Source organism: Epargyreus clarus, unplaced genomic scaffold (assembly GCF_041222505.1).
Source record: "Epargyreus clarus isolate Ecla_fem2 unplaced genomic scaffold, WU_Ecla_fem_2.2 ptg000008l, whole genome shotgun sequence".
NCBI classification, from domain to species: domain Eukaryota; kingdom Metazoa; phylum Arthropoda; class Insecta; order Lepidoptera; family Hesperiidae; genus Epargyreus; species Epargyreus clarus.
The window spans coordinates 3,945,325-3,972,394 of NW_027332216.1; the positions used below are offsets into that span (position 1 = coordinate 3,945,325).

Below are 27,070 nucleotides of genomic sequence, written 5' to 3' on the forward strand. Positions count from 1 at the left end.
TCCGAAATAAATACATTTGATTTGATTTGAAAATATATTTTGTTGTTCGTCCCCATATACGAGTAACAAACAATAGTGCCTACAAGATAACATTCGGTGCCGGCATGTCTACGATACTACTCGTACTTGTGCGTCGTATTTGCGTCAATACACAACGTTGCGTTATACAATACGTTATGATTGATCGCTCTTATCGTTATCGATACGAGGTTTTAGATTACGCCTACGTTTGTAAATGGATTTCAAAATTTTTGTCGGAATGTAGGCGAGTAGGTTGGGTGCAAAGGTTGGGATTTTATGTTTACTTTTAGTAATATTAAGATTCAGGCCTTGATATCTCACCGCCTTGTAATTGAAGAAAGCCATTAAATGACCTAAACGGCTGACGATTCTGTCAACCGTTTAATGGCTGTCATGTTGTAATTTACGCAGAACAATGCCGACATGCGCAGTTAAGACACGAAATCGTAGAAAAAGTGCGAAGAAATATCGTTTTATTCGTAAATGATCTACCTATACATTTTTTTAATATTTTTCAAACATGAAAATAATTGACAGTGACAATTGTCAAAAGGTTACATTTTATTGGTAGAAGCAAGTAATCTTTACTAATCTATGGCCTTGACAATAAAACGTGTATTAGTCAATAAGGAGGCCTAATTAGTCCATGTACTATTTATTTTATAGTTTGGTTATGTTCCACCCAAAATAGTTCTCAGAAGAATAATTTCTGAAGAGGACATAAAATTCGCCTATCTTTTATGCTAGCATAGCGAGCAACGATCTAATATTACGAAGAACAGAGAACGCCAGCTTAATCGATCGCAAAAGTGTCACTTCTGAGCAGCAGTTTTTTCATATTTACTTAAAAACACGAAAATGCCTATCAATCATTTGGCTCTTTCGCCGTTATATAAACAGCCATTGTTTACAGGCCGTTAATATTACAAACTGTTGGTATGACGCCAATAAGCCGATATAGAAATCTGTTCTAACCAAAATCACTTCTCTCTTCTTCTCAGGCGAAGAGATTTTCTTAGAGACACAAACGTGTTACAAAAAACGAAAATACTCATTAACAATTGGAGTTTTTCACCGTTAAACAAACAGCCATTATTACAGGCAGTTAGTATTACAAGCTATCGCTATCGGTATGTTGGCGATACAAAAATCTGTTCTATCCGAAATTTGTCATCAGGGTTACTTCTCAGGCGAAGAGATTTTCTTAGACACACAAACGTGTTACAAAAGACGAAAATACTCATCAACCATTTGGCTTTTTCACAGTTTAACAAACAGCCATTGTTACAGGCAGTTAGTATTACAAACTATCGGTATGATGGCAATACAAAAATCTATTCTATCCGAAATTAGTCATCAGTGCTACTTCTCAGGAGAAGAGATTTTCGTAGACACAAACGTGTTACAAAAAACGAAAATACGCATTAACCTTTTGGCTTTTTCGCCGTTAAACAAACAGCCATTGTTACAGGCAGTTAGTATTACAAGCTATCGGTATGTCGGCGATACGAAAATCTATTCTATCCGAAATTTGTCATCAGGGTTACTTCTCAGGCGAAGAGATTTTCGTAGACACGCAAACGTGTTACAAAAAACGAAAATACACATTAACCATTTGGCTTTTTCGCCGTTAAACAAACAGCCATTGTTACAGGCAGTTAGTATTACAAGCTATCGGTATGTCGGCGATACGAAAATCTATTCTATCCGCAATTTGTCAACAATGTTGCTTCTCAGGCGAAAAGATTTTCGTAGACACGCAAACGTGTTACAAAAAACGAAAATACACATTAACCATTTGGCTTTTTCGCCGTTAAACAAACAGCCATTGTTACAGGCAGTTAGTATTACAACCTATCGGTATGTCGGCGATACGGCGATACAAAAACGCGGTAACTCAATGCCGCGTTTCCCGACGCTAATTGGCCATCGTTCTCCGATAGGGTTACGTAGGGTGCCCACAATAGATCTCGATCACGGATTCATACGATTGAGGCAATCAGCGAAACTGGCTAGGGTGTACAAGATTAAGTAGTACATGCTGAGAAATAGGATTATATTTTTATTTTAATTGGGACGTGATACAGGAAATTGTAAATTGCATTGTAGGTATTAATTGTTGCTGACACAACATTTATAAAAGTTCATATTCTATATCTGATTTTTGTACTCACTCATATAGATAATTTTAAAAATGCAGATGCGCCCTGCATCATAATGAAATGTTGAGTGGTCTACTCTCGAAATAATTCTTTAAAGTTAAGAATTGATATTATGGAGCAGAGCATGCAGTTCCAAAAATAAATTATTGAAACATCAGCTTATTTATCGCAATAAATTATATTATTTTAATAATAGTGTTTTGAACACTATTATTATCTTTTTGAACACTATTCTTATCAACCGTGGAAGATTTTACAGTTATGTAATTAAATTATGAGAAGTCTATTCTACCGACTCTACTTTAGGATATTAATTACAAAATGCAATGCAAGCCATTGATAATAACAAAGCATAAGTTTAAATATTAAAACTCCAACCGATTTTGCATGCATTTGCATTGATGTATCCTGATGCTATTTTTTAATTACCAACAAAAATCCGGAGATGTCCGGATTATTTTTGCAATCTGGTCAATCTAGGCTTATACAGGGTGTTCACAATCGAAGCGATTGGGGCAATTTGCACAATGACAAAAATTGACGTACAGCTTTGTCAAAGAGGGGCTTAAATAAAGCTCTAAGTTAGCTTTTAAAAGTTTCAAGCACAAGGTACTAAATACTGAGTTGAATATAGGTACTTTTTTACGATGTTCGAGTCGCTGTTCAATTAGCGTATACCTAAAAGTTTTTATGTACTTCAATTAATTGTTTGATTATATAAATACCTCAATACTCAATGTACCTAAAAAAATACATTTTCTGTCGTGTATCATAATTTGTATTTTTATGTCTTCCTCTTAATTGTGCTTTAAAATGTGACATTTATAACAATTCCCAACAAATAATGAATAAATTAGGACATAATTAAATCATATATTTCCAATCTATCCCGACAGCACATTTCAATTTACACACTATGTAAACTAAAGATCACCATGCCGCGTAATCCGCTCAATAGTTTACAATTTCATCCACCATTTCCCAATATTGGAGCAATTAAGAGCACTCAATCATGGTCACCCTCGGCCACGCCGCGGGCGCACGGCTATTTTCGTCAATTTTATTTACATATTTTAACAGCCGATTGATAGGGGTTGATCAATTTAGGATGGCTCGCTCGCCCGTAATAAAGTTTATAGTTTTAACAACCCCTATTTAAACATTGTGTTTGAATAATTAATTTAGTGGAACAACTCTGTCTCTTCAAATTAATGAGGAACGAATGTTTAACTTGTTTGTTTTAGGCTGATCGATTTATTGTAGTCATAGATTAAGAACACGAATAGACTCCTAGATTCTAACAATAAGTTTTCATATCATAAACTTTCATTAAGTTTCTCATTTTTTTCGCGTTTTTTCATGTTTCATTTAGTTTTCTTGTTCATGTAGTAGTGTTCTTGTTCCGTGTACATTTTCTTTGCATAAAGGTCCCTATAAACCAGTATCACATGTCTTAAATACAGTTTGTTTTCTTAAGTTTTTAAGAAAACGTCATTTGAAAATACTTACTGTCAAAGCTGTCAAACAACACCATTTCATTTATTCGTCTAGATTCACTTTCCGCGGTATTCAGCACATCAAAAATTTCCAAAACAAAAATCCATCTCGACATCAGGTTCAATATTGTAAAAATGCAGTTAAGTGAACGGCAATTAAGATGTCTCGGAGGTATTCGCTCGCCCAGTATGACATCGGTGAAAAGATAAAGGAAAGATCAAACATTGGGCCGAATCTTTGCTTAATTAGGCCCTTGTCACGAACCGGCGGGTTTTTCGTTACACCCTAATTAACGGTTATTAAACTGCCATTACGTTCTTTTTATAGATGAGAGTGCTAACATTCTGACATTGGCTCTCTCACCCTGTTGGGGTAGTCTTAGGTCAGAATTGAATCTTGATAATATCTACAGTTATCTAAGGATATTCGAATAGATTATTTTCTATATAAACCGTATTTTTACCCCACTGCTTATGTAGGTATGTTTCACTCATTGGCACATATACCGCCCAAACAATGGAGTTTTTGTTATAGTTTTTATTATTGTGTTTACTTAAAATCAACATTATTATAAAAAGTGAACAAAAAAACCGTATTACATTTCCTCTATTAGGAACAACAATTAATTCTTAATCATATGGTACAATCAAACCGAATTCTTAAACTAAATGGAACTTAAATAGTGATCATTTGCTCTACTACATAAAATATTTTTTTTTATTCTCTAATCTTTCAACTGCATAACTATTATTGAACAAGAATAATATTAGTCAAAGAATTAAAGCTAAATTGGTAAATGCAATGGCATCTTAGATATTAAATTAGTCACAAGATTCATTGTGACAAACGTAAAACACTTACAGTAATGAAATATAGCGATTGCTAAGCAAATATTGTACCAAAATGGGTCACACACGAAACAACTCAAGAGTAATGAGACGTTGAGAACTTAGGGATGTGAAAGAATAATCGATTTTTAGATAAGAATAACCGATTTTCAATTAAAAAAGTCTAAATCAGTAGCCGACAACGCACAACTGGCAAACCTCTCCTTGTAGCTCGCGCGCCTTACTATGACTTAGAATTAGCTCTGTGTCGCTCCCACGGCATCGGGTACCTTTTGAAGGTTTCCCTCTCGTTAGCAAAATAAAGGACTTAAAATTAGAGTTAAAAATTTGTACTGACGTTTTAGTATGTATCGCTGTCTAAAATCAGTCAATCAATCATCATTGACAACCGTTTTTCGCCGACCAATTCTAATTTCAGCGCAACATTTCAATTATTCCTAAAATATTTGATTTATATTTCAAAAAATCAAAATCGATGATTAATTTATCGATTCTTTCAATCCCGCCCTAGCAGAACGAAGCAGAAGGGCATAAAACTATTTCAGTCGAGGAAACACTGGGCCACACGTGCGCGTGGCCGGCGGCCCAATTATAATAATGGATATTATCTTTACGACACATCCGACATTCCACACTTCCTCGAGGAAACTGATTCGGGGAAACGAAACGAACGAACCAAAGAACGGATAAAACTAAATATAAACGGAACAACGCGCTTTTCCAATTTTCAGAAGACTAGATTAAGACTGTCAATCAGTTGCGCGCTTTTTTCGTAAATAAAGCAACTATGTATTTTTCGTTGCACGATAGACTGATAATTAAAAAATAAAATATTTAGGGCTTATTATTTAACTTAAATTATTTAACATATTGTTGCAAAAAATCCCGTCAATAAACTTATTTTTGATTTTGAAGCCCATTGTTCGTGAGAAGTTTTTTTTTTATAATATACTAGCTGACCTGGCAAACTTAGTACCGCCTCAAAATCGATTTATCAAATATATTTCATATATAATATAGCCTATGTTACTCGTAGATAATGTAGCTTTCGAATGGTGATTTTAAAATCGGTCCAGTAGTTTTTGAGCCTATTCATTACAACCAAACAAACAAAGAAAGGTTTCTTCTTTATAATATTGGTGTAGACAACTAGCAAATGACCATACAATCCACCTGATGGTAAGCGCCTACTGCCACCCGTGGACATCTGTAATCAACCCCAAAGTGGATTGTAATTTGTAGTCCTTCCTAAGGTCGACCACGGACGCATTACCACTGCATACACGCAAATGTCTCTCTTAACACTACCTTCAAACCATAACACAGCAGCGCTACTGCACGACTATTATGAGACAGAAAAACTTGCTTAAGTAAGGTGCCAAAAAAGTTTTGACTAAGTTACTTGTGAAGGTGGTAGAACCCTTTGTGGTTCGACTCCGGCGGCACCACCGCCACACCTATTTCTGCCTAATAACAGCAGTGTTAGGCGCTGCTGTGTTCCGTTTTGAAGGGTGTGGTAAGGGAGACATACTTTTCCGAGGCGTTCCAGCTTAGTCCTCAAGGGTAGCGGCGCATCTGTGGCCAACCTCAGGCAGGAATATCTAATCCTATCTGGGGTTGATTATAGATGTCCATAGGCGGCAGTAGCCACTTACCATCAGGTGGACTGCATGCGGTCTGCTACTCCTATATTATAAAAAAAAACTTCTTTAGGCATGTTTGTAAAAAATGTCTACTATTATAATACTACTAAGACTATAAATAGTCCATGCGTAAGTACGTACGTGAAACAAATATGTTACAAAGAAACACATGTGTGGTAGTATGCGAGTATGAATGGTAACGATATGATACGACAGATGGCGTGAAGGTAACATCTGAGGGTTGCCACCTTTTTTAAAGAAAAATACTATATACTCGTAGCTAGAAAAGAATTGCAAAAACATATTACTTTGGTACAAAAATATTTGGCGTTTTAATTTATTAGAGACTGAAGGTGGGTTACATCATGTAACTTTAACATTTACAGAAGCCTAACCAACCGTCAAATCCCTGGTTAAAAAATTATTAGTTGCACCATTTTAGTTGAGGTTGAAATTACGTCATAACTTATACTTAACTTTAACCGCTCGATTTCAATCGGTTAAAGATACTGTATTTGTCAAATTCCCTATCTGTCAATGTCTACTAAAAATTGCGGTGACAGCGACATAAATGACGTTAATGACAAATCAATTGGTGCAACACAGAATTTTTACATTCCATCATAATTAATGGAAATTGGAGAAAGACGACACGACATGACGTCACGACAACTGAAAAAGCACGAAAATTTACTTAGTATCATACTTGTCATATACTCCTAGGTAGGTATTCTTAGTGCAATTGATTTTATTTCTATAATATACTCAATTGTACTAATTGACTAAAATGTAGTACAAATGGGTGGCAACCCTACATGTGTGTACAGTGATTGCTGTTCACACGATGACTGTTAATGGAGGACGCTTTGTTTAGTTTTATTATAAGCTTTGAACTTTATTAACTGTACACTTATCGCGACTTAGTTTTTATTTTTTAGGGTTCCGTGAAATTAAATATATTTATTTTGTGGTAATATCTATTACCACATAACCGAATATCTATTCGGTTGAACTTTTCTAAAAATCTTCGTTATTTTGGCGTTATTCTGAAAAAAAGTCTAAAGAAACGGGATACCTAATACGTTCTATATTTTTGCGCCATCCTAAATATGTTATTCTGAAAAAAAGTATCTGTACAGAAACGAGATAGGTACCTACCACGTTCTACATTTTGCTCCATCGTAAATAGAATAATAATACAAACAAGCAATCTTCACAATAGTGCGATCTTTAAAGGAAAATAACAAATAATAAAAATCAAAATACGTAAGCGAGAATCAGGTTATTAGTTCACACTATGGTTTGCAGGGCGCGGAACCCTTTGTGCACGAGGCCGACTCGCACTTGACGAATTTGATGTACAGTAATTGTAACCTATATCTTATTATGAGGCGTCGTTCACAAATATCATTGGGCGGCAGTGACCACTTAACACCACATGTTAATACAAAAGCTGAGCATGGCTGGGCCGTCACCATACCCCGCGCTGACATGCAATGAGGTTCGGGTTCGATTTCCGGCCAGCCCGAGGTCTGAATGAGGTTTTGCTCTGCGTCTAGATTTGTATATCCACTGTTTGTGCCCACGACAAGAATTCTAGTGTATGGAAAGAATTAAAAAATCATTCAATGGAATCAAATATAAACCTAATTATTAATATAATTATTATAATATAATTTTGGATAGGTAATATTATTTATTAGGTACGTAAGTTTAGTTATTAAGGTCGAGCCTACTCCTTACGGGGCAATTGTAATTTTTAATAACAGTCATTAAATTAAATTACTGTTATTACTGTTAGTACTTAATTAGAATAATTAATATTTTTTATGTTATTAAAATATTAATATTTTTTTTCAACTAAATTATAAAATTACCATTCTGTGGTCGTTAGGAGCGAAACCTTTGAACTTTAACCTTTGTGGAATAACTAGAGAATTATTAAAAATCCAAAGTCCTCACTAGTACATTCTCTCGAAAAAGGTTACCCTTCTCTTATTATTAAAATTAATCAATCCAATCTTTTGCCTTTTCGTGTTACGACGGTATGCGACCACACATACCGCCGCCGCTTGCTGGACGCCTCGACCTCCCAATCTTGCCGCCGGCAACCCCGGAAGCCCCCTTTTAGTCGCCTCTTACGACAAGCAGGGGATACCGTAGCCCTATTCTAGTCCCGGGACTACAGGGATAAATGTTTTGCATACCAAAGGTGAATCTGGCACATCTATTCAGTTTCCCATTTCTGAAGAGTTGTGACTTGGTCTAGCGACTAAAATGAGCGCACTACATTGTGTACACAATGAATACTTTTCTGCCCTTCCACAACATAATTTACATATTTACAATATCATTGTCCGTCAAGCAGTCTGCGGTTACTCACAATAGCACTTACAAGACTACGAGTATTAATGGGCTTTGAACGTGACCGACGGTCAGACAGCGGCAACTTATTTATAAGGAGTTAAAGTTCTTACTTAGGTCCGTGTGTTACAATTGAGAAACAATAACAAAACGTTTGTTTGAGTAATAAAACCCGTTTCCATTTTTAACAATCCTTAATTAACCATAGCTTTAGTAGAAGTATAGAATACCTTTTTTATAATCTAGATGTAGCAAGCGATAGCAGTTAACATAACTAAAGCAAGATTCCTTACTAGAGGAGTATACCAACTTGAAAAATGAATTTAATTTACAGAATAATACAATGTTTATTTAGCCCGTGGTTATGGATACTAACCACAGCCTAACTAATTTAATAGACTCCTACATTACGATCACATTAAACCGTGCACTGTCAGGCTAATAAGTACCGTTAGCATAACAATGACATTGATTTTCCCAGCACCCAGTTTACCTGGTAAGGATATTCGCGGAACGACTGGGTGTGTGTCATTTATAATGAGTTCTATGTCTATGTCATGGACTAATAATACTATAGATATTCATAAAATGTATGTAGATCGGTGTACGTTATAATTACAACTGATGTTTGCCGACTAGTCGAGCGATTAGTCGGCTTTGCGTACTATTCTTAAAACAGTAAAAGTTGGTTATTGCTTGAATTTAAAGTAACATTTTGACATTTAGACTTGTAGTAAACTTTACAAATTTCGAGTACTCGACTAATCAAACCATAACTAGTTACTTACAGCACATCCAGATGTCAAAATTATAGAAATTATTTTTTATAACCGACTGCGAAGTGAGTATTTGTATGTTATGTGTATGTATGTATGTCTTTCTTTGGCACGCCTTGTATTCATATAAATTGTGGGAGTATCATAGGGCCATAGGCTATATTTTAAGCAATTGAGTTTTATTTTTATTTTTCAATAAGTCATTCTCTTGTCAACTAGCCGCAACTTGAATTTGATGTTTTTACATAACAAATTTTATCTATCAAAAATTCTGGAAAAATCATCTCAAATTTTTAGTAGATTAAAGTCAGTTGAACTTCTCCCACTTTTTACGGGAATACTTTTTGACATGTATTATATTTAACAATACAATACACCCCATAAATATATATACGTATCATAAAATTAAATGATATCAAAATGTGAGAGTACAATTGTTGGAGTAACTTCTGAGGTCCGTAATGAATGTCTCCGTACAATGAGCAGCTGGTAGACATTAATTAAACAGAATAATTATGAGGGGACGCTTGTATGATTCTTTGTTTACGATCTCACTTGTATTTATAAGCAATTGTTGCTCGCGGTTTCGTCTGCTATACATAATGTATAGGACAATTTTTTGGGCAATGAAAAAATATTTTCGTATCACAAAAAATGCGATTTATTTATTATGTATCTTTTATACAGTACCGGATTATTAGTGTGATGCCGACTCACGCTTGGCCGATTTTTATTAGTTATTGATTTACTTTGAGGGTTTGTGTTAAATTACATAAGTAAGTAATTTATACAAGGTTCATTTATTTTATTTTAAATCAATACCTATTTTGTTAGGATTCTTCAACTCTAAAATAAATTATTTAAGTTCGTATTATGTATGTAATGTATATGATAATGTATGGACCTACATTTTGCATACAAAATAAAATTTATATACTATATAAATAGAAAATATTATATAATATTAAATATATATAAAATACAATTTTATACTGAACTGAACTTTTCTGAGTTTGAGTTTGTTTAAAAAAACAACATCTGCTTTTTTGACGGATTACACAAATATTTTATCAAAGGGACGATCTAATCCGCCCAACCCTTTTTGGATAAAGTCAGCCCCATTTCGATAAAGTAATGATTGTTCAAAAAACATTTTTAAATCCTTAACCCTATTCTATTGATTAAAATTACGTTGTCTTGCAATATTTTTTACCTTTAAACCTTCTAATTTATTTTACACTAATGATGGAAAAAAATGCCGACTACTTTTACTCTTCTTTTTTGGTGTTTACCTTAAACTGACAGTCAATCAATTATTATCAATCTTAGACGTTGTTTAAAATAAAACCGCTGACATTTAAAAATGCACTTTGTTAATTGGCAACTCGCAAACTGCACAAAAAATCTAAAAAACTACCCCCAATGGGACCGAAGCCTCACGCTCGGGCTCCACTATTTCGCTTGGTATGTCATCGACAAATGTGTGACATATGGGTTTATTTTTTTCTTCCATCGTAACTGTTGCATTATTTTTCAAATCTTAGGACAGAAGGAATACGGTCCAACTTAGTTCGATGAAGATTTTTTTCAAAGTACTGTACTGGTTTTTAAACTCTATCGTCTAAATATTAAAGGTGCATTTCGTTTGGTTGTACAACGTAATATCGGTTGGTACTATCTGAGGCATTCAGGAAATGCCGACGGGTGTCCGTTCGAAATTCAATTTTTTAGGTTTGTTTTTTTTTTGCACTTCAACTTGTCTATGTTTGGACATTTGCGGCCAGTTTGTTATTTCTGGTTCCTCTAATTTTCAGCTTCTTTTTATAAAATCTTAAATAAGTATATTAGAAAAGAAACAGAACAAAATATATACTTATATAAAATTTGTAGGTAGTACAATAATTCATTGAATTTTATTACTAAAATAAAAAAAAAAACTAAATATAATTTAATAATTGTAATGTAGAATATAAAAAGTATTTTTTCCTTATTATTTAAACTTAGCTCCTAACTTCCATATTGTTCTTCAGCGCGAAAGTAATCTCGCCCTCGTATTACCTGAAAAAAAAAGATTTTGGTTATTTTTTTGTTCATTCAAAATATGTATCAAAGTATAGAATTAGAACATAAATATATTTAGAATTGAACATGAAAATTAAAATATAAGTTTAAAGTAAGAATTGGCATGCATATGTTCACAAAACGAATACTAATTATAATTGAAATTTTAATTGAATTGAAAAAGAAATTCAATATTTCAAACAAATAATTTTAATGATAAATAATTTACTGTTTACTTAGCAAATAAAAAAAATAAAACAAAAACAATTTGACAGCGGTGGGATTCGAACCCACGCCCTTTCGGACTGGTGCCTAAAACCAGCGCCTTAGACCACTCGGCCACGCTGCCTATATATAGCTATGACGAAATTACGTGCCAGATCACTTTGTATTATTTGTCTTATTTAACGATAACCTCTGAATACGCACATATTATTCATTTTATTTTTTTGTACAAATAATTATGTTAAATTACTCTAATTTGTATTTTATTGTTATTGTTAGTTATTAGTATGTCCCAATTTTAATTTAAATGACACAGTAAGTTATTAATTAGCGTTAAGTATATTTCAATAATCTCGGGACATTTCTGATATAAATCTATAAATAATCTATTTGCAAATATCTATCCGTTTATCTATTTGTTCAAGTGTCACGCAAACTATTTGACCGATTTTATTCCGATTTTTTTGAGTAAAATCTTACAATTGCATTTAAAAACATTCCATATCATAACGGTAGCTGAGGCAAACTTTGTAACTTATAAAATATTTTCATAAGTATATCATATAGTACACCAGAAAAGTGGTTTGTACTAGTTGTAGTTTATAATGAGTTTTATTTCATTTTTGCACTTTTTGAAAAAGTTCACTATCACACAGGCAAAGTCGCGGGATATTGTTTATTATAAATCCGTTTCATAGGACATTCCATATAAAGGCCATAAGAATCACTAGACATAAATATATATCCTCTCGATGATTTCATCGATAAAGCAATTTTTAATTAATGTTAAGTAATTTTAACGTCGACACCTATTTAAAGGAAATTTGAAAATTCCAGAAACAACTGATTATTTTAAGTGATAGAAGTTTTAGATAGCCATATCAAAATTCTAGTTAAAGATATTTACTTGGGTACAATTGAGATCTAAGCTAGTGATACTATAGATTAATAAAACAAATTACTGACGAATTGCTAAGGCTCATGGTTTTAGTATATCTACCTATTTTTTATAATATTGGAGTAGCAGATGAGCAGTTCACCTTTTTTTTATATAATATAGGAGTAGCAGACGAGCATGCAGTCCACCTGATGGTAAGTGGCTACTGCCGCCAATGGACATCTGTAATCGACCCCAGATAGGATTAGATATTCCTACCTGAGGTTGGCCACAGATGCGCCGCTACGCTAGAGGAATAAGCTGGAACGCCTCGGAAAAGTCTGTCTCCCTTACCACACTCTTCAAAACAGAACACAGCAGCGCTTAACACTGCTGTTATTAGGTAGAAATAGGTGTGGCGGTGGTGCCGCTGGAGTCGAACCACAAAGGGTTTTACCACCTTCATAACCCGATGGTAAGTGGCTACTATTGCCCATGGACATCTGTAACAACTCCAGATAAGATTCTATTTCTACCTCGGCCGCATAAGCGCTGTTACACTTGAGGACTAAGCTGGAATGCCTCGTAAATCTTATCAAAGGCCTTATTACCGATTTGGCTTTATATGTGATGAGGGCTGCTTCAATTGTGGGAAGCTACCCTTGCTCGGCTGTAGAATTTGTATAATTACAACGAGTTGCAATTACCACCATGGACATACAGAGCAGACCTGGTTACAGACACAGTTTTGTATACATCGATATATTTGTCGAAGGTAAATTTCCTGCCTTTTGCTTACGTAGTAACTATTTATTAATCTGTGCTTTTGCACTAAACTAACACGTTAAGGATCTATATACAGTGAAAGCGACAATGCTCACCGATTATTCAACCTACAGGGAGAGTTACTTGTGTAATTACAACGAGCTGCTATTACCACCATGTGGCGGTGCGGTGGTGGGCGGCTAACACCGAGTTATTATCCGTTATAAATCCACAATGATTGCGGAGTCGCCGTGGATAAGTGGGCATTATACCCGATCGGTGTGAATGAGCCAGCCAGCCACGCTGCTTAGCGCTGTAAGGTGATGACAGTAATAAGGTAGATTTCGGTGTTTTTTACTCGACTGTGATGATAGTGTTTAAAAGTGTAGAACCTTTCGTGGTTCTACTCCGGCACCACCGCCGCACCTATTTCTACCTAATAACAGCAGTGTAAAACGCTGTTGTGTTGTGGCTTGAAGAGTGTAGTATGAGAGACATACTTTTTCGCGGTATTCCAGCTTAGTCATCAAGGGTAGCAGCGCAACTGTGGCCGACCTCAGGTAGGAATCTAATCTTATCTGGGGTTGACTACAGATGTTAACCATCGGCAATAGCCCCTAACTATCTGATATCTGACTCATGCTCGTCCGACATCTATATTATAAAATGGTGTCTTCTAAACCACGACAAACGCTACTTGCATACATTTTTATAAGCGGCTTTCCGTACTCGAGTGAACTTGCAATTGCTACGTAAATTCCCAACGTAACGCTTTGACGGCGTCTTTTCGAAAAATAAACGCAACGAGAAAATTAAAAATTGTTCACGAATTCGCACGAATGTTTCCGCTCGAGTTTTTATTTCTGTCTAGAAAGAAATATGTGTGTAACTTGTGTTAATGGGGTTGTATTTGAAAATGGCGGCGTTTTTGTTCGTCGCTCTCGCATTCTTTGCACTGTATGAGCGAGATGCACATACAAGGATCGTCATTTACGAAAACATTCTTTATTGGTACAAGTTATGTATTTTAATTCACGTACGTTCTAAAGTGGATATAATTTTCATTGCATACTAAAAGAAAATATGTTTTTCTTGTTAAGTCCTTGCTAGTAAAGCAAACGGCTGTAAGATTTAAACATAAATATAAAGTGGTTCTAACTTGCTTTATGCCTCAGATTGAATAGTTGGACATTAGGCATAAAATTTAATATTACATTTCAATTTCTTAAGAAAATCTCGTCATTGAGACATTCATATAGATTTGACTTAGAGCGGTAAATCTAAATCTATTTACAATAATAGTCAGCTTAAAGCATATACAATATTATGTATATTGTAATATTATATTGAAGTATATACATTTTAAGCGCGAGTATATTATCGAATAACCTGGTGGTAAGGTGTCACTGCTGCCCATGGACATCTCTAACCAATTCCGCATACAACAGGCGTTCCCAAAGCCTACCACAAATGTTTCCGTGGAAGACTGCATCATCGGTCGACTCATATGCAAGTAAGCCTTACCATTCCATACCCTACATATGCTTTACCCTAGAAAAAGGTACTGCTGTGACACCTCATTTGTCGAACTGTGGTTCCATCACCTTTACTTATACTTACAAAGTAACTATTTTAAAACAAGACATAGTTAGGAGGAAGATTACCAAAGTTAAGGAATCTATCTGACATTAACTTTAATTAGCGTTACGATAATTTTGTTATTGAGATGACAGTAATAGATAGTTTGAATGTCACAGGAAAACTCTGGTAGCTAACCGAGTTTAACTTTTACTAGATTGAGTCCGGCAGTTAGATAAACTTACTGCGAAGATATCTATAGTGGTTAAATAAACCATTACGAAATATTATCACTAAGCCACCATTATGCAAAAGCTTAGACCGAAGCACTCTTGCATTAGTTGGGCGCACTGCCCAGCGGGTGGCGCCGTTTTTTACGATCGCCAACAAAGCGACCCACAAAAACTCACCCCTGCTGTTTCAGGACTAATTCGTATCCCTGTTCAAATTACGGGGGATTATTTCTAAATGTGAAATACAAAGGATGTGCCCTTTGCAGGCTTATACACTTGGTAATCGACCTCTCGCTCGCTCGAATCTTGACGAACTTAAATTTATCTAAGTTATCTATATATCCTTAATATAATACAATACATAACATAACACACTTAATATAATACATGCATACATACATACTTAATATAATACATACGAATGTGAGTTTGTTTATTTCCTACACTTTCATGTCATAACTAAATAATCGATTGTCATGAAATTTTGTACACACGTTGTCAGAGGTTCAGACAAGGTCACAGGACACTCTTATCCTAAAACAAAGTACTGTTATTGAGGGATAAATTAAAATAAATATTATCGTCGACCTTTGACCGCGAGCGGAGCCGCGGGGAAAACTAATACATATTTCGTAAAAATAATAAATCTATTACGAAATAATATTAGCTAATACTTCATTATTTATTATTTGGGTCGTAGAGTCATAAAATTAAATGTCACAAAATCCTCATTTTATCTTGTGACCACTTAAATCAGTTTGATGATATTGCATGTTTATAGTGCCGTAAATCAGCTTACACGGAAGATTTACTGCCATAAGACGCAGAGCCACAAATTATGTTCGACACAATTCGTCCTTTGTCGGAGCGCGTATTTCTGACCGTTGGGTACCTAATACCTACATATATTCGATCAGGTAATGGCGCTTGAATGTATTAGCTAAAGGTTTAAACACGCATTGCTTAGACACTTAGAAATTTTGCTATTCGATACTTAGAAATATAGAAATCTTGCTATTCGATGCTTAGAAATACAGAAATCTTGCTATTAGACGCTTAGAAATATAGAAATCGAATTGTTCAAAGACACTGTTATGCCATAAATGTGTCTTATGTTGTAAATTTGTGCGTTTAGTGCTATTCCGAATTGCTTGTACGTAATTAATTATTATTTATTTAATGTTTACAATACTTAAATTTTGCAATATTATATGTTTATTTCGTAGTCTACTCGAAGCCAACTGTTTACACTGAAGATTTACTGCCATAAGACGCAGGACCACAAATGATGTTCGACACAATTCGTCCTTTGTCGGAGCACGTACTTCTGACCGTTCGGTACCTATACATGTATATTCGGTCAGTTAATGGCGCTTGAATGTATTAGCTAAAGGTTTAAACACGCATTGCTTAGACACCTAGAAATCTTGCTATTCGCCGCTTAGAAATATAGAAATAGAATTGTTCACAAATACGAAGTGTTATACGGTGAAGATGAAGCAGTGATAGTCTAGTGGTTAAGAAATCGGCCTTTCGATCGAGGGGTCCGAGGTTCAAATCCCAGGCACGCTAGGCAGGCAACCTCTGATTTTTCAAAAAGTTAAGTGCGTATTGGAAATTAATTATCACTTGCTAAACAGTGAAGGAAATCATCGTGAGGAAACCTGCATACCTGAGAGATTTATAAAAAAAAGTCTCAAAGGTATGTGAAGTCTACCAATACGCACTTGGCCAGTGCGGTGGACTATGGCGTAATCCTTCTCATTATGAGAGGAGACCTGTGCCCAGCAGTGGGACAGTAATGGTTTGTTGATTGATATATACGGTAAATATGTGTTATGTAGTAAATCAAAGACTGGTGTGCCGTTAAGTATATTGTAAATTTGTGTGTTAAGTGCTATTCAGAACGCTTTGTAAGTAATTCATAATTATCTATGTATTTCATATTCACAATGATCGAAATTTTCATGTTTTTTGTATATGTTTGAAGCTAATCTTAGACGAGTAGCCACTCTTGGGGACTAAGGTCACCGTTTAGTTACACTCATCAGCATCTACATTCTTCCACCAAACGCAAGAACTGCTTCACGCTAGAATCAAAACCGACTGTTTCATTTCTAAAGCACTTGCACACAAACCCGCAACAAAAAGGATTAGAAAATTGCATTACAACGAATAAGGGTGAAGTGACTGCAAAAGTGATTAAAAATGCAGTTTTTACGCTCACGGTAATTACCGCAGAGGAAAACCCGCTAGAGTAGGATTACCATACACATATGCATACTAGGATTCTAAGGAAACACCAGAAGCAATCCGTCTAAAAACAGGACCTTGTGTATTACTATGAATATTTCTGCCTAAAAACAGCGGCGTAATATTACTGTGTTCCGGTTTTAAAAGTGTAGTATCGCGCATCTGTGGCAGGCATACGGTTTCAGATGAATTCCAGCTTAGTCCTCAGGGATAGCGGCGCATCTGTGACTGACCGAAGGTAAGAATCTAATCTTATCTGGGACTGATTACAAATGTCCATGAGCCGTCAAGTTAATTGCAAGCTCGTCTGCTACTTCTATACTATATTATTAAAAAAAATCAGCGACTGGATACAGTCACTGCATAAATTTTAGGTTTGTAGTTTACACGTAAAACCCCAAGACGCAAAAGCTAAGCCAAAACACTCAAACAGCAGGACATATCCCAGAAAAACAATAAAGCTGACCACTCTAGCGACAGTACACGGGGTGTGTACCCCATTATGAAAGCCGCACCCGAATCCGAGCATTATTTTAATCACACTTATGTTATGCCCCTACCTTTCACATATCCTTCCCCGTTCGTATAAACCACCCTACGCCACTCAGTTTTGAGTCTAATTTTGTATGAAACTGATATTAAGGGATGCTAAACGCGAAAACAATGTTAATTTGTACGAAATCTATACGATTTGGAACTAATTACTTCGTTTAACACGGAGTAAGTTAGACAATAGACTCGTAATAGGTTCAAACCATAGATTACTAATACTAGATATCGCTGAGGTACCTACTAGTTAAATGCGCTTATATAAAGTAGACCAAAAATGTTTAGTAGTATTACTTAAATGTTTGATTTTATTCACAAAATCTGTAAACAATCGATCGTCTACGATACGACTGATTTTCGACGGTCGCATTAAGCACTATCTAATCGTTCAAGTTACCTAAAGTGATAAGAGAAAACGAGCGGTCAGCCTTCATGCTCAGAGCCATAAAAACCACCACTACATCACTGCCAGATACCGGCAAAATACCAGATTTGTACCTAGTACTTTATTGAAGGGATCGTAAGAGCCCTGTCTCTTACTCCGTGAGGATGCCTGAGACATCAACGCACAGTTCAAAGCACAGCGCCCCTCCTCAAGTGCAAAGCATAGCTGAGATGAAGATGGTGTGCACTATCGAGAGCAATGAGTAGACACTCGCAAACTCATTGATACAGTTGACGGAACAGAGAATTTCAAGAACTTCCCGCTTGTTTATGAAAATCTGAACTTCGCAAAAAATATAACCCTCCCCGACTTTTGCTTCCAATTCAAATATTCTACTATATGCATAGATAAGTATAGACATCTCACCGCCTTGTAATTGAAGGAAGCCATTAAATGACTTAAACGGCTGACAATTCTGTCAGCCGTTTAATGGCTATCATGGTGTAATTTACGCGGAACAATGCCGACATGCGCAGTTAAGACACGAAATCGAACAAAAAGTGCGAAGAAATATCGTTTCGTAAATTATCTAAAAACTACATTTTTTTAACGTTTTTCATACACGAAAATAGATGACAGTGACAATTGTCAAAAGGTTACATTTTCTTGTTAAGAGCGAGTAATCTTTACTAATCCATGACTACATGTCAAAGAGACATTTGCCGTTCCAACTTCGTCCTCAGAAGTAACGAGTATTGCGAAGCATCCGTGGTAGCCTAAATACACTCAAATTGGGTCCGACTTTAATCACAGATGACGTTGAGTCCCTTTTTTAATAAGGGAGTAGCAGACAAGCATACACTCCACCTTATGGAAAGTGTCTCCTTTCCTACCGACATCTATAATCAGCCCCAGATAAGATTTGATTCCAACCTTGGGTCAGCGACAGACGCACCACTAACCTTGAGAACTAAGCTATAATGCCTCGGAAAATGATGCCTCTCTTACCACACTTTTTTCATGACGATGAGTAAAAAAATATTGGGGTTTATTAAATATAGTTATATATATGGTTAAAAATATTTGTTATATCTATATATATAAAAATCAATTGCTGTTCGTTAGTCTCGCTAAAACTCGAGAACGGCTAGAACGATTTGGCTAATTTTTGTTTAGAATAATTTGTGGAAGTCCAGGGAAGGTTTAAAAGGTGAGTTAGTATAAAATATATTTCATTAATAAATTCTGAGGCAGTACAAAGTTTGCCGGGTCAGCTAGTTTATAAATATATATGGTTAAAAATATTTCATACATGCATACTACCATACACTTTAATGTTTTTCATTTATTCAGTACATCTATCATACACCGTCCAGCACCCTCTGGTACACCCTAACCGCACCCCATTTAACTCTTGACCTGCTACCATCCCTAATTAACTCATACTATTTAGAGGCTAATTACCCCAACCCCTTATACTATTTGGGGTTGGTTACAAAGTTTATAAGCGCTTAACATCAGGTGAACTTCATGTCATTATTTCTTTTATTACTAGTTCATAAAGTAACTAAGTTTTTACTCCATAAAAATTTATTTAGACTAGAGATATCTATCACAGTGTCTCTTAAATTATTTAGTTAGATTATTTCACAGATTGTCTAGTTATCTGATAGAGGAAATATTTTATACGGAATATATGTTTTAAGGGACTATTTTTCATTATGACGACACGACAACGGCACGACAACGTAATCAGTGAACGCTTTAATGTATGCAAATTGTTATGCACGCCGTCTCACTTGCCCGGCATGTAGGTATCGTGCCGGCATCTTAATATGTTATGTGTAAAAATCCTTCACTTGGTGTCTCGATCTAAAGTGGATAATTAATGTTCGTCGTTGTCGTGTCCGTAACGTGTCGGTGCCGTATCATCCGAACAAGGAAGCTCCCATTCAGTATATAAAATCCAACTAGCTTAATTGGGACTTTATTAAGACATTGAAAAACAGGCCCTAAATCATCTTTCACTTTGTATTCAATTCCTGATCAAGAAATATGTTGGTCGGTAGACGTCGATTCAGGTTAGTTAACGATAATGACTGAATGTTAGCAAAGACATACATGGCATGCGAAGTGAAGAGCAAAAACAATATGGGGCGATCGAGACGAAGGCGCGTCGCTGGTCGCTATCTGGCGATGCGGGGTCGACGTCATTAATCACCATCGGATCGGACACACGGGTTTTAGGAATCGTCAGCAGATTTTCACGCGATCATGAACTTCGAGATATTGGACACACCTATACTAGTTCTACCAGAGTATCAATGAAAGTTGCAGAATTAGGCAAAGGCATATCAGTTAATTAAATTCTTATATTTACATACCAAATTGACAATGAAGAATGTTACTGGTAAAAATATTACATAAATTTGGTAATTACATGTGTAGATTGTGTAATAGACGACAAACGGTCAATCGTGGTATGGTCAATCACGGTATAGTTCCAGTACCGGGTATGTTTCCTGAGCGCCAATTAGTACGAATAGAAACAGTGAATTTATTCATTTAACGTCACTGAATTTGGCAACGACAAATAGAACCATTGAAAGTACAGCAGCAAAAATCATTGGGTTAATAATTATAACCAAATTTGGCAAAGTCAAATGCAACCATTAAGAAGGTACTTATGAGCAAGTGGCAAAAACGGCGTAAAGCAAACTAGACGGATTGTGGAGACGCGCCATGATGTCGCTATCTGCGGATGTTGGGTCAGTGGTCATTAATCAACATCAGTTCACTTACACACAACACACAGTCATCACAAATAATCGAACACTGCCACACCTATTTCCAGCGTAACTCTTGAGTTTCGGCAAAATGGTCAGGCCGCCGGGTTACTTACATACTTTCATTTGAGTCCGCATGAGTGGCAAAGTATTTGTGATCGGCTTCAGGTAGAATCTCTGTTTGAGACATAGATTAGTTAAGATTACTCATTCCTAACAAGAAAATGTAACCAGTTTTGAAACAGTTCCGTAAAAAAGTCTTGCCACGTCTCCGTGCTAAAATATCCCTAAAATATTTGCTAGGGTACTTATTAGATGTTGCAATAACTTTGTACCCGTGTGTCAGCACACGTATCTGCGTCCGGCATTCCCGTGTGATTACTTTAACAAATTTGTTGCAGATAAGCCGAGTATAGGTAGGGTAGGTGGGCCTGTCACATTCACCAAACTACATTTTTTGGAGATAGCTTTGTTTCAACTAATGATGGTTACGTTAACCTTACATGATTTTTGCTTCTATGGGGAAACTAATGTGTTCGGGTATTAATATGTACGTAGATTATTTGATAAGGTTGTGAACCCTGAGGCATCTTCGGCCAGTATGTAGTAGCCAGTAGCTTTATTTCCTTAGATCATTTTATATTTAATTCAATCAATTCATGGACAGCTAAATCTACTGCGATATTAAATACGAAAGCTGACAATGCCGGTGATGCCTCACTTAAGACGTTTTAAATATGAGTGACGAATTTACTTAGTCTATCGTGTATACAGGGTCTGTCGTTAATAATGGATAACCCGTAAACTGGAGTTGGTTTGGATGTGAAACTGTAAGAAAATCGTATCTTCTTGCCAGGGATTCTAACCATGTGAAAATGGCGTAGCCTTTTATACTTTTTTATAAATTTCCCTACTTTTTTCATTTATTCAGTTGCCATTTCATCAAATTTAGGTATTTCTGTGTGATATTTTTAGTATTATACTCCTGAAGACGTGTATTATCTAATTTTAGTACAATTTACAGGTGTTTTTAGCGTTAAATATTATCAAAATCATCTTTTTATGCCTTTTTTAAACTATTTTTTTCTTTATCTCAACTTTTGATAATTTACTGTGAAAAAAAAAGTACGGCGCTATAGCTGCCCATGATCTTAATAAATTGTCTAGTATGTGTAGATTCTAAACTGTAGACACTCAACACGATTTGCGTGCGCGCATTCAAGTAGCAGCAAGTAAAATTGAAGAAGCTGGTTATGCGCGTCGGATTAAAAGATCTTTTATTAGGCAATGTAGAGCGTGTATTTCTGCCGGCGGAGGGCACTTCGAGCATTTAGTTTAAGTTATTGATAAAATATTTTTTTTACTAAAAACAACCTCTTTTTCTTCTGAAAATCCTTATTAGTGGCCCGATAGTGTTTGTGTAAAGAATCTTGGTGGAATAAAATCATTATGACGAAGTTTTATAAACATTTATAAAAATACTTGGAAAATCAAAATTCTGACCTTGATTATGATCTCGCTCCTGTAACTTAATATTGCTTGTAAAGTACACATTGTAATACCTTTTTAGAATCTACACATACTAGACAATTTATTAAGATCATGGGCAGCTATAGCGCCGTACTTTTTTTTTCACAGTAAATTATCAAAAGTTGAGATAAAGAAAAAAATAGTTTAAAAAAGGCATAAAAAGATGATTTTGATAATATTTAACGCTAAAAACACCTGTAAATTGTACTAAAATTAGATAATACACGTCTTCAGGAGTATAATACTAAAAATATCACACAGAAATACCTAAATTTGATGAAATGGCAACTGAATAAATGAAAAAAGTAGGGAAATTTATAAAAAAGTATAAAAGGCTACGCCATTTTCACATGGTTAGAATCCCTGGCAAGAAGATACGATTTTCTTACAGTTTCACATCCAAACCAACTCCAGTTTACGGGTTATCCATTATTAACGACAGACCCTGTATGAGTGAGGAATTTACTTAATCGTTACAAATGATATTTTCGAAACACTACTTGTCCGATTTTTAGTTGTAACAGAGCAATCGAAATTTCGAACTGTATCGAGATTCAAATTCATTTTAATATTATATACCACTACTGATATATTGTAGCCATATTGTTTATGTTTATGTAGATGCGGGTGAGATCTAAGGGTATAAACAACATCTATGTACAAACGGAATTCGATTAACGAGCTCAATGGTCTAGAAATTATAGTTAAGTAGATACTGCGTACATCTAAATACAGGTTATGTTTGTATGTTATTTTCGAGTTATTGTATGTATTAAGTTTTGAAAACAAAAAATATGAGATGATAGCTTGTGGAACGAAATTAAGACTCACATTCTAAAGGTTCTTGGTTCAAATCCCAAGCATAAAATAAATTGTCGCCAGGAAACTTATCGTTGTTAATTCTTAATAATGTAATAGGTAATAATATTTTTATAAGCAATCGTGTTTTATCTCAAAAGTGTTTTATGATCAATCCGCATCTTTAATTATAAATGAAACCCTATTCATTCAAAAAGAAGACTCTTAGTGCAATCCAGAAGCAGGACAGTAATGTATTGCGCGAGAAACATAAAAAGTATGTCTTAACAGTTTTACAGGAAAACTTTTACTTCAAACTGTTGATATTTTCAGTGGTCTAAATAGGTGTGACAGTGGTGCCACCGGAGTCGAACCACAAAGGGTGTTTCTGGATTAAAAACAATTTATTGATAGAGTTTGTTTTAAATTAAACCTCTTTTGGCTCAGCTAAACAAAACTAATGCTAGAACCAAGTCTCGTAAATCCAAACAAGCACTTGGCACACTACGGAAGACTCATACACCTACACGTAATGTATTTGAACACATTTAACTCATTCATACGCGGTATTAGCATATAATTTGCACGCACACACGCACGCTCGTTGAGACGCGGGACACGCGTGCGGTTTTATTACGACAACGGGTATTTATTCCATTTGCTCTGTTTTGTAAACAATGAGATACGTTTTATATACTTATGTTTTTTGTAATATAGGAGTAGTAAACGATCATGCAGTCCCCCTGTTTGTGAGTAGCTACTGCACTCTTAGACATTTGTAATAAACTTCAGTTAGGATCAGTCCTACCTGATGTTGACCACAGGTGTGTTGCTCTACTCCTCAGGACTAAATCGGTCACCTCAGAAAAATATCAGCCGGCCTACACCCTTCCACCGAAACGGTAGAACAGTTTCTCGCTACAAATAGGTGTAACGGTGGTATAGTCCGCGTAGAACTGCTAGTCTGCTCTGAATATAGAAATGAATCGCGTTGCCATAGCAAATCGTATAACTACACCTGCTCGCAAAAACTTTAGAGCGGACTAGCAGTTTGGTGCGGACTATAACTCCCTGGTCGAATCATAGATATTCCTTCTACCACTTCTCAAAACTCACGAGATTGCGTTTAAACTTAATCCGTGGGGATAAGAAAACATCAGGAGCTCCAATTTACTTAAGGGTCAATTTAACATATCCATGGACGTCCGGAGAACATGCTCTATAGATATTGCAGATTGACACAATAACAAACTAAAAATAATATAAACGTTCACCGTGCACGTCTCAAGGCACATCCTTTGTACCTGTTAGACTGTCTGATTAGGTCTGCTATCCATCCGGTTTGAGCTAGTATTGTCCGGTTCTAATTGGTAATACGAGTAAATTGGTTCTATTGCATAAAATCTCAAAGGACTAAGCTTAGAATAATCCACGGCTTGCACTACGAGAGTGCCGGCAGTAGTGAAAACTGATGAAACCTACCTAAGCTGACACCTATTGACATATTTATTTCTATGCTGACACCGTATGACATCTTGACTTTTTCAGTTTGCTTTGCCGTCTTACGAATTTTCGATCAGGCCACGCGAGTTTAATATTTTTACACATCACAAAAAGTGCACAACCCCGCTAAAGAAGTTTTGACTTCAAAAACTCTTAATAAGTCTGCCTCAACACTACCAAAACAACAACAGAGGCAACAGAGGAGGTGGTAGCATTATCACCGATTTCATTAATAACTTTTTGTTAGTGATTATTATGTTACTTGTTGGTTATCACATCATAATGTTAATAAGAAAATTGCGTGCGACTGTACGGCTGACCTTCGATCCGTACTTTATGTTTTTAGTTCACACATTAAATTAATTAACTGTACTTACTACACATCTTAGTAGTAACATTACATTTACATTCTGCGCATACTTCCACGCGATGGTAACGAGTTTGGAACTGTGTAATCTAATTAAATGTCTCAGGCCAAATACCTGGGTTTTATTTCTACGAATATAGGCTTAATATGTGTAGGCGCCCTTATATGTAACACATAAATTTGAACTGAATGTGGCGTATAATGTCAAGTACGTGAACTTTAAGTTTATCGTTAGCGATAAGGCAGACGGCTCACTAGCAAGTACATACATGGAAAATTGAAATGAAATGAAATATATTTATTTTTATAAGTATATTTTTGTAAAGATGGAAAATAACTCTCACTTCACCTGATGGTAAGTGGCCATTGCCATAATTAAATGTAATAGCTCCAGCTACGATTACAGTCTCATCTGAGGTTGGTCACAGATACATTGTCTGTTACCCATCAGTACTAAGTTGGTATACCTTGTGACCTTACTTACTGTACCCTTCAAACACTGCTATTATAGGGCAGCGCTTAACATTGCTGTTATAAGGCAACGCTTTAAACTGTTATTGATTCAACTAACACTCCTGGTATATCACCTAATTTGGTATGTCACTTACTAACGACACTTGTGATTGTAAAATTTTAGTTTAACCTTCGCACTTGTAGCCAAAACAAAACATAGCTCGTTCAAAGTTCTGTTATTAAACCGAACAATGCCTTCCATCCAGGCATTGTCACGTCGCGGCATCGAACCCAGCGCGTTTAATTTCCGTTTTCGAACAAACTGACACCGCCCGACATTCCAGACGGGTGAGAACGAATGGCAGACACTTCCAGGTGAAATACTGGCATTTGGAAAGACAAAAACGTCGAGCGAGCGATTCAATTAGTTTGGACGTCAGTAATAAAGGAGCCTTATTCTTTAAATCCTTCCTTTTTATAATTTAGGAGTAGCAGAAGACATTCAGTCCACCTACTGGTAAGTGGCTACTACCGCCCATGGACATTAGTAATCAACACTAGATAGAATTAGATATTCCTACCTGAGGTCAGCCACAGATGCGCCGCTACCCTGAGGAGTAAGGTAGAACGCCGCGGAAAAGTATGTGCCCCTTACCACATCCTTCAAACTAGAACACAACACTGCTGTTATTAGGTAGAAATAAGTGTGGCGGTGGTTACGCCAGAGTCGAACGCTGTCACTTTGTCACCTATGCGCTATTTACCTTACCCTTCACCAGTTTAACGTAAATACCTCACATCTCAATTCCCCTCAGTTACCGCGAAGAGGCGCGGTATTTGCATCACAAAGACGTCGCCTGAAAATTAACTCCACCCATACTCTGACACGTTAACAATCTTGAGTTTGCTTGTATCTGTTTATCTCGATTCACTTGAATTTGATGTTGAGGTGTTTCTCAGGTGCAAGTATGCGCTTGGCACAGTCCAAGAACCGTAGCGTATACACTGCAAAGTCGAAGTGAAGTGTAACTTTAGTTTAGACGTAACACGAGGAGACCCATTTCCTACTATTAGACAATAATGAAAAAACCGATGACAACGTATACATTTTACATACTCATCAATATTTTTTCCGTCGAAAGCACTAATCAAGCCACTGTTTAATACAACAAATAGATGTTACGAGTACATACGAATAAGTTTGTATAATTAACAAGTGGCAATCACACACATTGTGATGAAATACCTATTACAAGTTTTCATTCTGTAGATACGATATTTTTAGTTAAGATGATATTTACACTACATTTTTACTTCTTTTTCACTTGTCAGCTCTTTCAGACATTGAAAGGCTGAAGCGGTCTATTTATTTTAAGCGACTGAAAATACAAAGACT

General features: G+C 35.7%; 1 protein-coding gene and 1 non-coding gene across 3 annotated transcripts in view; both read right to left on the reverse strand.

Annotated features, from left to right (window-relative positions):
* The window catches only part of ckn (CRK like proto-oncogene, adaptor protein), a 413,374-nt gene that overhangs the window by 186,211 nt on the left and 200,093 nt on the right, over positions 1 to 27,070 (reverse strand). The window lies entirely within an intron of this gene.
* Positions 11,642 to 11,721, reverse strand: TRNAL-UAG (transfer RNA leucine (anticodon UAG)). Its single transcript has one exon. It is a non-coding gene; the product is annotated as a tRNA-Leu (tRNA).